The following is an 11,945-nucleotide window of genomic DNA, read 5'->3' on the forward strand; positions in this document are numbered from 1 at the left end:
CAGTACACCAATCGAAAATGTATCTAAAGCATAAAGAGGTGGAAAAAGCAGAGATGTTAGATACCCCCACTCCTCCTTCCGCCTTACTTAAATATAACTTCTTTCTAGCAATTTGAGGTTTTTTATATTACCATATAAACTTAAAAATCAAATCTGTTAATTTTCTTATATCAGATATGGAAATTCGAGTGGGCAGCATCTGCAGTGGACAAAGAAGTTTAGGTAATGCGATACGACCTAATAAGTTTAAAGGAAGAAAACGCCAAGAATCTAAAAGTTTAACAGCATTGGCTATGGTTGGGGTACAGTTCCTCGAATATAGCTGAGAGATCTGAGCTGGGATATGAATGTAAAAAAGAAATGGGAGTGGTCTAGGCACAAGATTTTCACATGTTATATCCGCGTGATAATCCTATATTAACCGGAAATCAATTCATTTACAATGATAAGTCTTTCATACCAACAAGTTGAATTAATTTTTGCTGGTGGTGCTCCCCTGGAGTCAGTTAAGCAGATAACAAAAGGGGAAGTAGAAAAATAAGACTCTTGTTTGGGGGTACTCTTGTACAATTAAAACTTAACTTTTATTTGATCTTATCCAAGATCAGGTGTAACTACTCACATACAGAAACTCTGGTGTTTCATAGGAAAAGATAAATCCAATTTTCCTCATCAACCAGAGACAACATAAATTGTTAATAAACTATTAAATCAGTATCAATACTTATACTGAGATATCCATTTCAAGTCAAAATGTGTCTCTCTCATATTGAAAAGAGCATTCAAGACCTTATTTCAGTAATCACTTGGTTATAATTAGCTCATGTGTATGGTCATAATATTATACACTAAAACTTGTGTCGTACGAGTCCTTGGTGGACCCAAGAAAAGGCACACAATTGTAAGGTTGCAAAATTCTAGTGACAGTCAACAAATGGATGTGTCACACTGTGTATAATGTTTATATGTAGTTGAGAATAGGTCTGAAAAGCACCTGTATCTCCCAGAAGTAGTGATCTACTTTTATTCACATGTCCGTCAATAGAGGTGATCAATGAGAGTCACCCACTCCAATACACATGATCCAAAAGAATTACTGCATCTACTGTCAGCTCCCAGAGATGGAGTTGATAAGATTACAGAGAGACAAGTTAGAGAAGAGATAGAAAAGTTAACACATTGGTAACTTATTTGGACATCATTCAGATAGTGCTTTGGATTGGATCAGTATCATGATTACAAGGTTGTCTATACAGGGGTGAAATATTCAGTATATATCAAAAATTATCTACCACATGTATTAATATGTGGTCCTGATGTATTCATAAAAAAGGCTGCAATTTCAGTGATAAGGCTGTTTTCACCTTGTCTATTTACACATTGGCAGGTAACTGGTTACTTGGTAAGAGGTATGTCATATGAGCTCACTTAAAATTTATGTAAGCACAATGCTATCAATAATGAAATACAATGCAGTGAGTTATAAGTAGAAAAAAATAAAAAGAAGTAAGGGGGAAAAAATTAAATAAGAAAGCCTCTATTCTATTCAAGTCCAGTAGAGTTTCCCAAGCATGTGTAATAATTTACAGTGAATGCCCAGTATTCAAAGCTGGATGCCCTACTAAGAGGCACAGATACATAACACCCTTCAACAGATATGTGGGAATGATTCCCTTGATGAGGATAACCTCACTATCTGCTTGGTGTTGTCATGAAATGAAAGGGATAAAGTTACCAGTACACTTCATATGTGTTCTCTGCCATGAGATAGGTAATCAGCTTCTGCAATGCAGGGACCCGATGTGCACACTCCAGAGCATCCCTCATTCTTGCCAATTCGTGTTTCACCCTAAGGCTTCCTCTTGGGTCCGTGTGTGTCCTCATGGATTTGAGACTGTATTGGAGTGGGTGACTCTCATTGATCACCTACTTTCTAAGTAGTGTAGCAATATCAATACCAATCTCAAATTAAGAGCAGGATGATCAAAAATTAAAATACAATCTACAGAAGCAAATTAGAGTGTTTTGGGACCTAATAACATTGGAAAATTATCTGAAACAAAGAATATCCCCAAGATATTGAGGCCAAAAAATGTTCCAACCTTTGACCTTGCCACCCCAAATTTGAAGGAAGAATGGGACAGTAGTCTCCAAAAATGTTAGTTTGAATTGATGAACATTTTGGTCAAACACAACTTGCTAACACACAAGGCAGTAGAGAAAGAGATCGATTCACTAGGTAAGAAGCTAGAGAAGTGGGAAACTGAGGCCCAATTCCAGATCTACTTTGCAAAAAACAAAAAAGACCTGAAAAATACAAACAAACGATAATTGATCGAAAAAAGAACAAATATCTGAGGGACAAAAGAGACTATCTAGTTGTAAATATTTTTAAGTGGAGAAAGACAACATGCCAGAATCCAGATTATAAAAAAACTACAATCACTCCTCTTCTGAAGCTGAGCTATCTAGTACAGAAGAGAGTGGATAATCCCCTAGCCTGTTTAACAACACACATGGATTTAATACCAACACATTGTCTTTTCCCTCCTCTTTTTTAGGAGCAGGGAGGGTCTGAGTGGGAAGATACAATAACCCAAGAGAAAACCAAGGAGGAGTAAGAAGAAGAGGAAGACGACAAGTTCCTCTACCCCAGAGACAATCTCCAAGTTTTCAGAAATAGTATCACAGGGAATAGAGAATTTTCAAATATTTAACCTCTCTGATAAACTATTGACAGAAACTCAAATATTGGTTTTAGCTAAAGGCCTCTCCTTTTCCCCTACTGCACACTTTGAATGATGCCTGTGGGAGAAAGACCTCTGAATTCTATGCAGTAAAAGACCAACAAACTATGCTTACAGATTCCAATGATGAGAGAGCTCTCTTACAAGATCCTACTATGGAAACGCCTCATTATTGGATGAAAGAGGAGTTAGAAGCAATTGAGATGTTGGAGTCTATGGAGTCCATACCTACAGGAGTTACAATAGAGGACAGTATCCCCAAGAGACCATCTTGCAATAGAAGGTCTACCATTTTTCCATAGAAAACTATATGCCCAGAAGTGAAGGTCTTTAGAGAAATGATGTCTACAGACCTAGACAATCTGCTTAAGAGGGTCAAAAACAGACCCTCATATAACAACAACTTGAATTGGCCAGAGAGGCAAGCCCTTGCACAGATCAGCAAATGGGATGATGTCATTGACAAGCCATCAGGGGGCAATTTGGTCATCTGGCCAAAAGACCTGTATGTCAAGGAAGCCCAGAGACAGCTAACAGATAAGAACTGTTATAAGTGGCTCCAGTTGAATCTTACAGATAACTATCTGTCTCATTATAATAGGATTATTAACTCCTACAAGGAAGAGGTCATCAATAAATAAGAACTTGACTATCTTGCAGTCAAAAACCTGAAAATAACAACTTTATATATGTTGCCAAAAGTGCACAAAAAGAAAGAGTAACCACCAGGAAGGCCTATCATCTCAGACATAGGTGGGTTGAATGAGCAGGCAAGTATTTTTATTGTTCTACACCTAAGAGAGTTTGTTATGAGTCTCCCCTCATATGTCCAGGACACTTCAGATGTATTGTGAAAAATAAAGGGGATAAAGATAGAAGAGGGTTAGATCCTGGCCTCCCTTGATGTTGAATCTTTATATCCCAGCATCAACCACAACAATAGGCTTAAAGCAATAAGACATTTTCTGAGGATAAAGGGAAACAGTGACTTTAATGAGTTAATTAATAGAACTTTTGGAATTTGTGTTAAGTAGAAACTACTTTACATTTAATGGTGAATATTATTTACAGATTCGTGGAACAGTGATGGGCGCAGCTTGTGTGCCCACATACGTGAATCTGTATCTAGGATGGTGGGAGCAGGAATTTGTTTTCAGCTAGAAAAATGAGGAACACACTGAAAACATATTACTATGGCTCAGATATATTGATGACATCCTTCTTATTTGGATTTGCATGAAGGAGGCATTGCTATGATTTATCACCACTCTCAATACCAATACCTAGAATTTACATCTGACATCCAAAATCAGTCAAGTAGAAGTGACATTCCTTTACTTGAAAGTGACAAAAGGTGATAATGGTGAAATCATTACAGATGTATACCGCAAAAAAATGGCCACCAACAGCCTCTTGCATAGTACCAGCTCAGATTTTCCTCCAACACTCCAGAACATTCCGAAAGGAGAGTTTCTCCGATTAAGGAGGAATTGCTCAGATACCAAAATCTTCAAAGAAACAAGTCAGGAACTGACCCAGAGGCTGAGGGACAGAGGATATAGCCATCACTGTATTAAAATAGCAATCAAACATACCTCACAAATCAAGAGGGAAAATATGATCTTTCCACCAAACAAAGAAAAGGAAAAAGATCAAGAAGGGATACAATATGTTGACGACTATAGCCAGGAATGGCAGGATATTAAGAACCTAGCCACAAAAAAATGGCCTATTCTTCTAATGGATAAGGATTTAAAAGAAAAACTGCCTCCCAAACCAATAATGAGCTGGAGGAGGTCTAGAAACATCAGAGAGTCCATTGTCCGCAGTCATTATGAAAGAGCTCCCGGAAAATCTGGAAGACAAAAGGATCACATGCATGTGGCAATTGCAAAGCCTGCACTTATATGAGAAGCAAAGAAATGAAAAAGGACAGATATGGCAACAACCAAGAGATTAGAACATTTATCAACTGCAACACTAGTGGCATCATATGCTGCATTGAATGTGTTTGCGGGCAAAAATATGTGGGTATGACATCTAGAAAACTGAAACAAAGGATACTAGAACACATTGGTAACATCAGAAATGTTGAAATAGATAAGGCTAAAATGGGACAAATTACAACATTAGCCAGACATGTATATTTGAAGCATAACGGACAACCGAAGGTTATTAGTGCTTTTGGTTTTCAGAAGTTCAGTTTCAGTATCCGGGGGCGGGGGGGGGTGACATGACACAGTCACTTCTACGCAAAGAAAGTGAGTAGATTTTTATATTACAAACACTCACCCCAGGCGGACGCAATGAGAATATCAATTTTGGAGCATTCCTTTGAACAACAGGACCCACAAGAGAAAGTGTGATATCTCTTCCTTTATATCATTAAACCACAGATATATCAAAATATCCTCCTCCCTCTCATTCTTCTATATGTGTGTCTATGTATATTTAAGGTGCAGATTTTGAACTTTACATGAGTTATTTCTCTGGAGGCAGTAAACATGCTTGCACAACAAGCTTACCCTTAATTGTTGAGAAGGACAAACCACATATATATAATATATATATATATATATATATATATATATATATATATATGAACAATAATATTAGAACAATATTTCCCCCCCAACCCCCCTGGGATATCTGTATACCTTTTAATAATATATATATTCTTTATAAACTATTGATTTCCAATATAATAAGGTATTTATCTTTATATTGTGCAGATATATACACATTGATCTAAATTCAACTAATACAATTACCCCATATTTTGAGGGATCATAGCAAGGATTAATATAATTAGGGATTAGGACATGTCATTTTTTAACACTTAGCACATGCATGAACAGGCCTTATTATCCCTGCTATTAGTAATATCATTGATGATTTCAGATCAATGAGCCAGGTTCCCTTCACCAACATTTAGAACTAGATTAAAATTACCTAGATATTTTTATTCCTAGGAATTTTATCAATTTCTTTCACTACAGATAACACTGATTTCTAACATTTACAATATTAGCGTTCTTACCTGGACATATAACTAACCAACTATGAAGATTTCCCATAGTCTGGGCTAACAGTGCTTATATTATACAATAGGCCATCCTATAGACAGCTAATTAGACCTCTATCTAAGGGAAGATGGAACATTTCCCCGCCCACTTCTATGACCAGCCAAGAGGAATCCTGATAGCCGGGGGAGAGACACGGGCTCAGCCTATATCTATGATAAGGTCGGGGAATTCCTGAGAGCAGGGAGAGAGAGGCACATCTTTATAGAGCCAAATGTATCACGTGGACCCATGTGACCTCCTTAACTCCTCACCTCCCATACACACAGATCGGAGCTTCATACTGACTGACCATTTGAGGCTAATTAGTTTCTGGATATAAGTCTGAAATCCACGAGGACACACAGACCCAAGAGGAAGCCTTAGGGTGAAATGCGCAATTGGTCAGACTGAGGGACGCTCCAGAGTGCGCACACTGTGTCCCTGCATTGCAGCAGCTAAATTACCTATCTCCTGGCAGAAAACACATATGAAGTGTACTGGTAACATTAACCCTTTTATTTCATGATAACACACAGCAGATAGTGAGGATATCCTCACCAAGGGAATCATTCCCTCATATCTGTAGAAGGGTGTTATGTATCTGTGCTTCTTATTAGGTCATCCAGCTATGAATACTGGGCATTCACTGTAAATTACACATGCTGGGGAAACTCTACTGGACTTGAATAGAATGGAGGCTTTCTTATTTCATTTTTTCCCCCTTATTTCTTTTTCTTTTTTTTCTGCTTATTACTCACTGCATTGTATTTCATTATTGATAGCGTTGTGCTTACATACATTTTAAGTGAGCACATATGACATACCTCTTACCAAGTAACCAGTTACCTGCCAATGTGTAAATAGACAAGGGGAAAACAGCCTTAACACTGAAATTGCAGCCTTTTTTATGAATGCATTAGGACTACATATTGATATATGTGGTAGATAAGTTTTGATATATACTGAATATTTCACCCCTGTATAGACAACCTTGTAACCATGATACTGATTCAATCCAAAGTACTATCTTAATGATGTCCAAATAAGTTACCAGTGTGTAACCTTTCTATCTCTTCTCTAACTTGTCTCTCTGTAATCTCTTCAGCTCCATCTCTGGGAGCTGACAGTAGATGCAGGAAATATTTTGCATCGTCTGTATTGGAGTGGGTGACTCTCATTGATCACCTCTGTCGACGGACATGTGAATAAAAGTAGATCACTACTTCTGGGAGATACAGGCACTTTTCAGACCTATTCTCAACTGCATATAAACATTATACACAATGTGACACATCAAGTTGTTGACTGTCACTAGAATTTTGCGACCTTGTAATTGTGTGCCTTTTCTTGGGTCCACCAAGGACTTGTACGACACATTTTTTAGTGTATAATATTATGACCATACAGATGAGCTAATTATAGCCAAGTGATTACTGAAATAAGGTCTTGAATGCTCTTTTCAATATGAGAGAGAGACACATTTTGACTTGAAATGGATATCTCAGTATAGGGGTTAAATTTACTAAAGTGAGAGTTTTTAGAAGTGAGTTTTAAAAGTGATGTTGCCCATAGCAATCTATCAGATTCTAGCTATTATCTTCTAGAAGGTGCTAGTTGAACGTTAAGAAGAATCTGATTGGCTGCTATGGGAAATATCACTTTTGAAACTCACTTCTAAAAACTCTCACTTTAGTAAATTTACCCCTAAGTATCATTGATACTCAAAGATTCTGATTTAGTAGTTTTTTTTACAATTTATGTTGTCTCTGGTTGTTGAGGAAAATTGGATTTATCTTTTCCTATGAAATACCAGAGTTTATGTATGTGAGTAGTTACACCTGATCTTGGATAAGTTCAAATAAAAGTTAAGTTTTAATTGTACAAGAGTGCCCCCAAAAAAGAGTCTTCTTTTTATACTTCCCTTTTGTTATCTGGGATATGAATTCCCAAATATTTAATGGACTGTGTGTTAACCTTAAATTGATTCAGCAACCATGAGTGCAATGGCGAATTTCCCAAATTAGCAACTGGAAGGACTTTTGACTTATTCAAATTAATGCAATAGCCTGCAAATGATCTAAACTCTTCCAGCAATTCCAGAATGGCAGGCACAGAGTTTAACAAAATCGAAAACAAAAAGAAGCATATCATCTGCGAACATACCCACTTTTAGCTCTACTGTTCCTATCCGAATATCATGAAACTGTGCACAAGTGGGCAGAACAATAGATAATGGCTCAAGAGCCAAAGCAAAAAGGAGTGGTGACAGAGGACAACCCTGTCTCATTCCTTTTTGTATTTCAATTGATGAGGATATATATCCATTACTGGATATCTGTGTAAGCAGAGATGTGTATAAGGTTTTTAGCAATGCCAGTGTATCATTATTGAAACCAAAACAAAGTAACATCTCAAACAGGTGATCCCGGGTGATCAGATCAAAAGCTTTTTCAGCATCCATTGATATCACCACCTGATCACTGGGACCACCCATCCGGCATAGATGAAACATTGCAATAACTGTACGAACATTTACTACAGAGTGCCATCCATAAATTAATCCTGTTTGGTCATATGAAATGATTGTAGGTAAAATGAGTTTTAATCTCTCAACACAGATTTTTGTAAGTAATATATAATCAGTGTTTGGGAGTGATATTGGGCCGTAAGACACAGGATCCTCTGGGTCTTGTCCCGGTTTGGGGAGTACTCTCACAATCGCTAAATTGAAATAAAGGGGGAGTATATTTTTTTTAAGAATGAACACCTCTGTTAGTGTATCTATTAAACTTTCAGCTAATTTTTTATAAAACTCCCCTGAAAGTCCATCGGGGCCCGGTGATTTGAGGTGCTTTAGTGGCGCAATGGCTTTTAGGATTTCCTCTCTAGAAATTGTGGATAAAAGTAATTCTGCTTGAGATTCTGAGATTTTGGGGGTAGAATGCCTTGCCCAGAAGGCTTGTTTACTAGTATAATCCAGTGCATCTTGAGTTGAGAGTACAATTTAGAATAGAAATATCGGCATACTTCCATCACTTCTTCCCCTAATATTAATCTAACACCTCCTCCATTTCTAATGGAAAGGATATGTGTGGCTGATCTAGAGCCCCATGCTAAATTTGATAATAGCTGTCCTGGTTTATTGCCTTAGTGATAAAACTGGAAATTAGAGTTGAATATCTGTCTAGTTGCTTGCGTGTTTAGGATTGCATCAAACTGGATTTTTGCCCTTTAATATTCCTCCCTACAAGACACAGGGGTTAATTATAGTGTGCAAATGCTTTAGTAAGCGAAGTTTGGGAAGTTAAGTAGAGAGCAGAATGCTCTTTCTTATACTTACTAAAGCTGGCCACACACTAGACCAACTTGCATCTAACTATGAAGATCTGGGAAGGTATGGGAGTAAATGATGATCAGCAATTTGCTCCTAAATGCCAGAAAACAGATGAAAATGGTAAATATTTGATCTAAACAATTTGTTCAAACAACAGTTTTTGTCCATTTTTCGGCATTTGGAGCACATTGCTGATTGTCATTTGCTTTCATTCCTTACCAGATTTTCATTCCAAGCAATCAACAAGTTGGATGGTTGGATGAAAGTTGGTCTAGTCTGTGGCCAGCTTAACAAATGAAATGATCTCGCCTCGCATTACCATTTTGGCTGCTTGACACAATAGAAGGGGGTTGGATACATGTTCCTGGTTGTTACAGTATGTAAGTATTCCTGCCATTTTGCCTTTAAGGCATTATGAAAGGTTAAAGAGGATGCTAAATAAGAAGGAAAGCACCATAAATGGTTAGAACCAACATAAATGGCAGTTGAGATACAATACCAAACAAGAGCATGGTCAGATATGAAAATTGGGGCAATACCCCCGTGTCTTGTATTTTTTTAAAAAAAAGAGAGGATGTGAGTGTATAGTCCAGGTGGGACAGCGTACCATGTGCTGCTGACAAACATGTGGAGTGACGGTCTGTTGGGTGCATAGTTCCCCAACAATCAATAAGATGTAATTGATCACTGAATTTTTGGATTCCTAAATATGGTTGAGGGGAAGGGCATCTAGGACTAGAGGATTTATCTAGAGAGATTGATGAGCTACAAGGTTAAAATCACCTCCTACTAATAATTGAGTATCAGAGTAGGCATACAATTTTGTTAGTATTCTTTGAAAAAAATCTCCTAGAATAAACAATAGGATCATAGAGATTACACAATATAAACTTTTTCTGTCAGCAAAAAAATCTCTACAATAACATATCTACCTTCTGGACCATGTAATATTTTAGTCTGTGGATTAAAAGAAGCCTTAACTAAGATAGCCACTCTTCTGGCCTTTGAGTTAAAGGAAGCAGCAGCTACCATGCTGTAACCCATGGAGGAAAGCTTAGTATGCTCAGATTCAATCAGATGCGTCTCTTGTATTAGAGCCACATCTATGTGCTCTTTTTTAAGGTAAAGGAGGAGCTTTTTCCTTTTAATGGGGATATTAATCCCGCCAATATTTCAAGAATAAAATGTTAACAAAGACATGAGAAGAAATCACAAATGTACAGTATATCATGTTGCACTGAGAGTTGGACATAAACCCAAAACAGAAAAAAAAATACAATAAAATGATCATTCAAAGCACAAAAATAAGAAAATAAACTTGAAACATAAAAATTAGAGATGTAAGAATGTAAAGGATGAAAAGGGGAACCCTTTACAGTATAATATTACTGAAGTTGTAGACTTCTGTATAAGTATTCTTTTAACTAAGAAATTTAACAAAAGTATGTCCCTAGAGCAACACATCTGCGACTAGCACCTCTATAACAGATGATTGTAAGTATAGAACACGAAATGCCAGAATGAATATCACAAATCTTTTACGATGCACCGTGAGTCAGGCACAGGTAGGTACCAGAAAATAACCAGAGACAACAGAATCACAAATATAAGTGAACCATCACAAACTATATAAACAAGCATACTAATAGTTCATCTCAGTATGGTTCCTTAAAACTTGAAATTCATGGAATAAACAAATACTGCAATTAATGAAGGTGATCAACGCTCAGGGCACAGCTCCATTGCTTCTTCTTCCAAGTATGCTGCTGCATCTTTAGCATTGGAAAAGTCCTTGTAAGAGTCACCATCAAACAGGTGCAGCCTAGCAGGGTACAACAAGGCAAATTTACTATTTTCTTTAATTAGTTGGCTGCAGATCATAGAGAAATCCTTCCAGGCTCTAGTCACCTCAGCAGAGTAGTCCTGAAATAGGTGCAATGGTTCTCCCACTGTAAGGACTTATGCTTTCTAGATGCCATCCACAGAAGCTCCTTGTGGAGGTAATTCAAGCAACGGAAGATGGTGATATGGGGACGTGCCATAGCACCGTTTTTAATAGGGCCTAAATGGTGAGCTCTCTCAATCACCAAATCTGCACAATCACTGTCCACTTTTAATAAAGCTGGTAATGTTTGGCGTATGAAGTGGTATAAAGCTGGGCCTTTAATTGACTCTGGTAAACCCACCAAGCGGAGGATGTTCCTACGTGAAAAATTTTCCAAATCATCAATTTATCACACAGCATATGCTGTTTTTTCTGCAGATCAGCATTATGTTGTTTTAACTCATAAATATCCTGGAATGCCTCGCCCAGGCATAGCTAACCTTGTCCACCCTTTGTGTAATATGCGTTAAATGCTCTCTCAACTCCTGCATACCTTGTTTAATAGTAGCTGTCTGTTCCTGAAGCAAGGGTGTGATTGTTTCTTTAATTGTTGCAACCATGTCCTGGTATGATGATTGAGGTCCAGGAACAACAGAAGATGGAGAAACAGCAGCTTCCAGTGTGTCTGCAGCAGTCTGCATAATGGATGCAGAAGCTGAACCAGTTGCGGCCACCATCTTTGTTTTGGGTCCCTGCCTCTCAGACTTCTGGCACAGGCATAGGAGAGAAATACCTCTCCATGCACAAAGTGCCTAGTGCCTAGAACTCTCTGGTGTCTAATCATGCTGTTTAGACCAGCCTGCAATGGATCGAGGTTGCCGCCAGCAGCAGTGCCCAGGGAGTTCGGCTAAGGCGCGGCTGCTTCCATCAGCGCCGGAACCGGTAGTTGAATCAATTTTTAATCGCAAACTTCA

General features: G+C 37.8%; 1 pseudogene; it reads right to left on the bottom strand.

Annotated features, from left to right (window-relative positions):
* Positions 1-10,865: 10,865 nt before the first annotated feature.
* On the bottom strand, positions 10,866-11,708 carry LOC148534445 (uncharacterized; annotated as a pseudogene).
* Positions 11,709-11,945: the final 237 nt, after the last annotated feature.

This window comes from Taudactylus pleione, unplaced genomic scaffold, assembly GCF_031769625.1.
Source record: "Taudactylus pleione unplaced genomic scaffold, aTauple2 ptg000066l, whole genome shotgun sequence".
In the NCBI taxonomy this organism is placed as follows: Eukaryota; Metazoa; Chordata; class Amphibia; order Anura; family Myobatrachidae; genus Taudactylus; species Taudactylus pleione.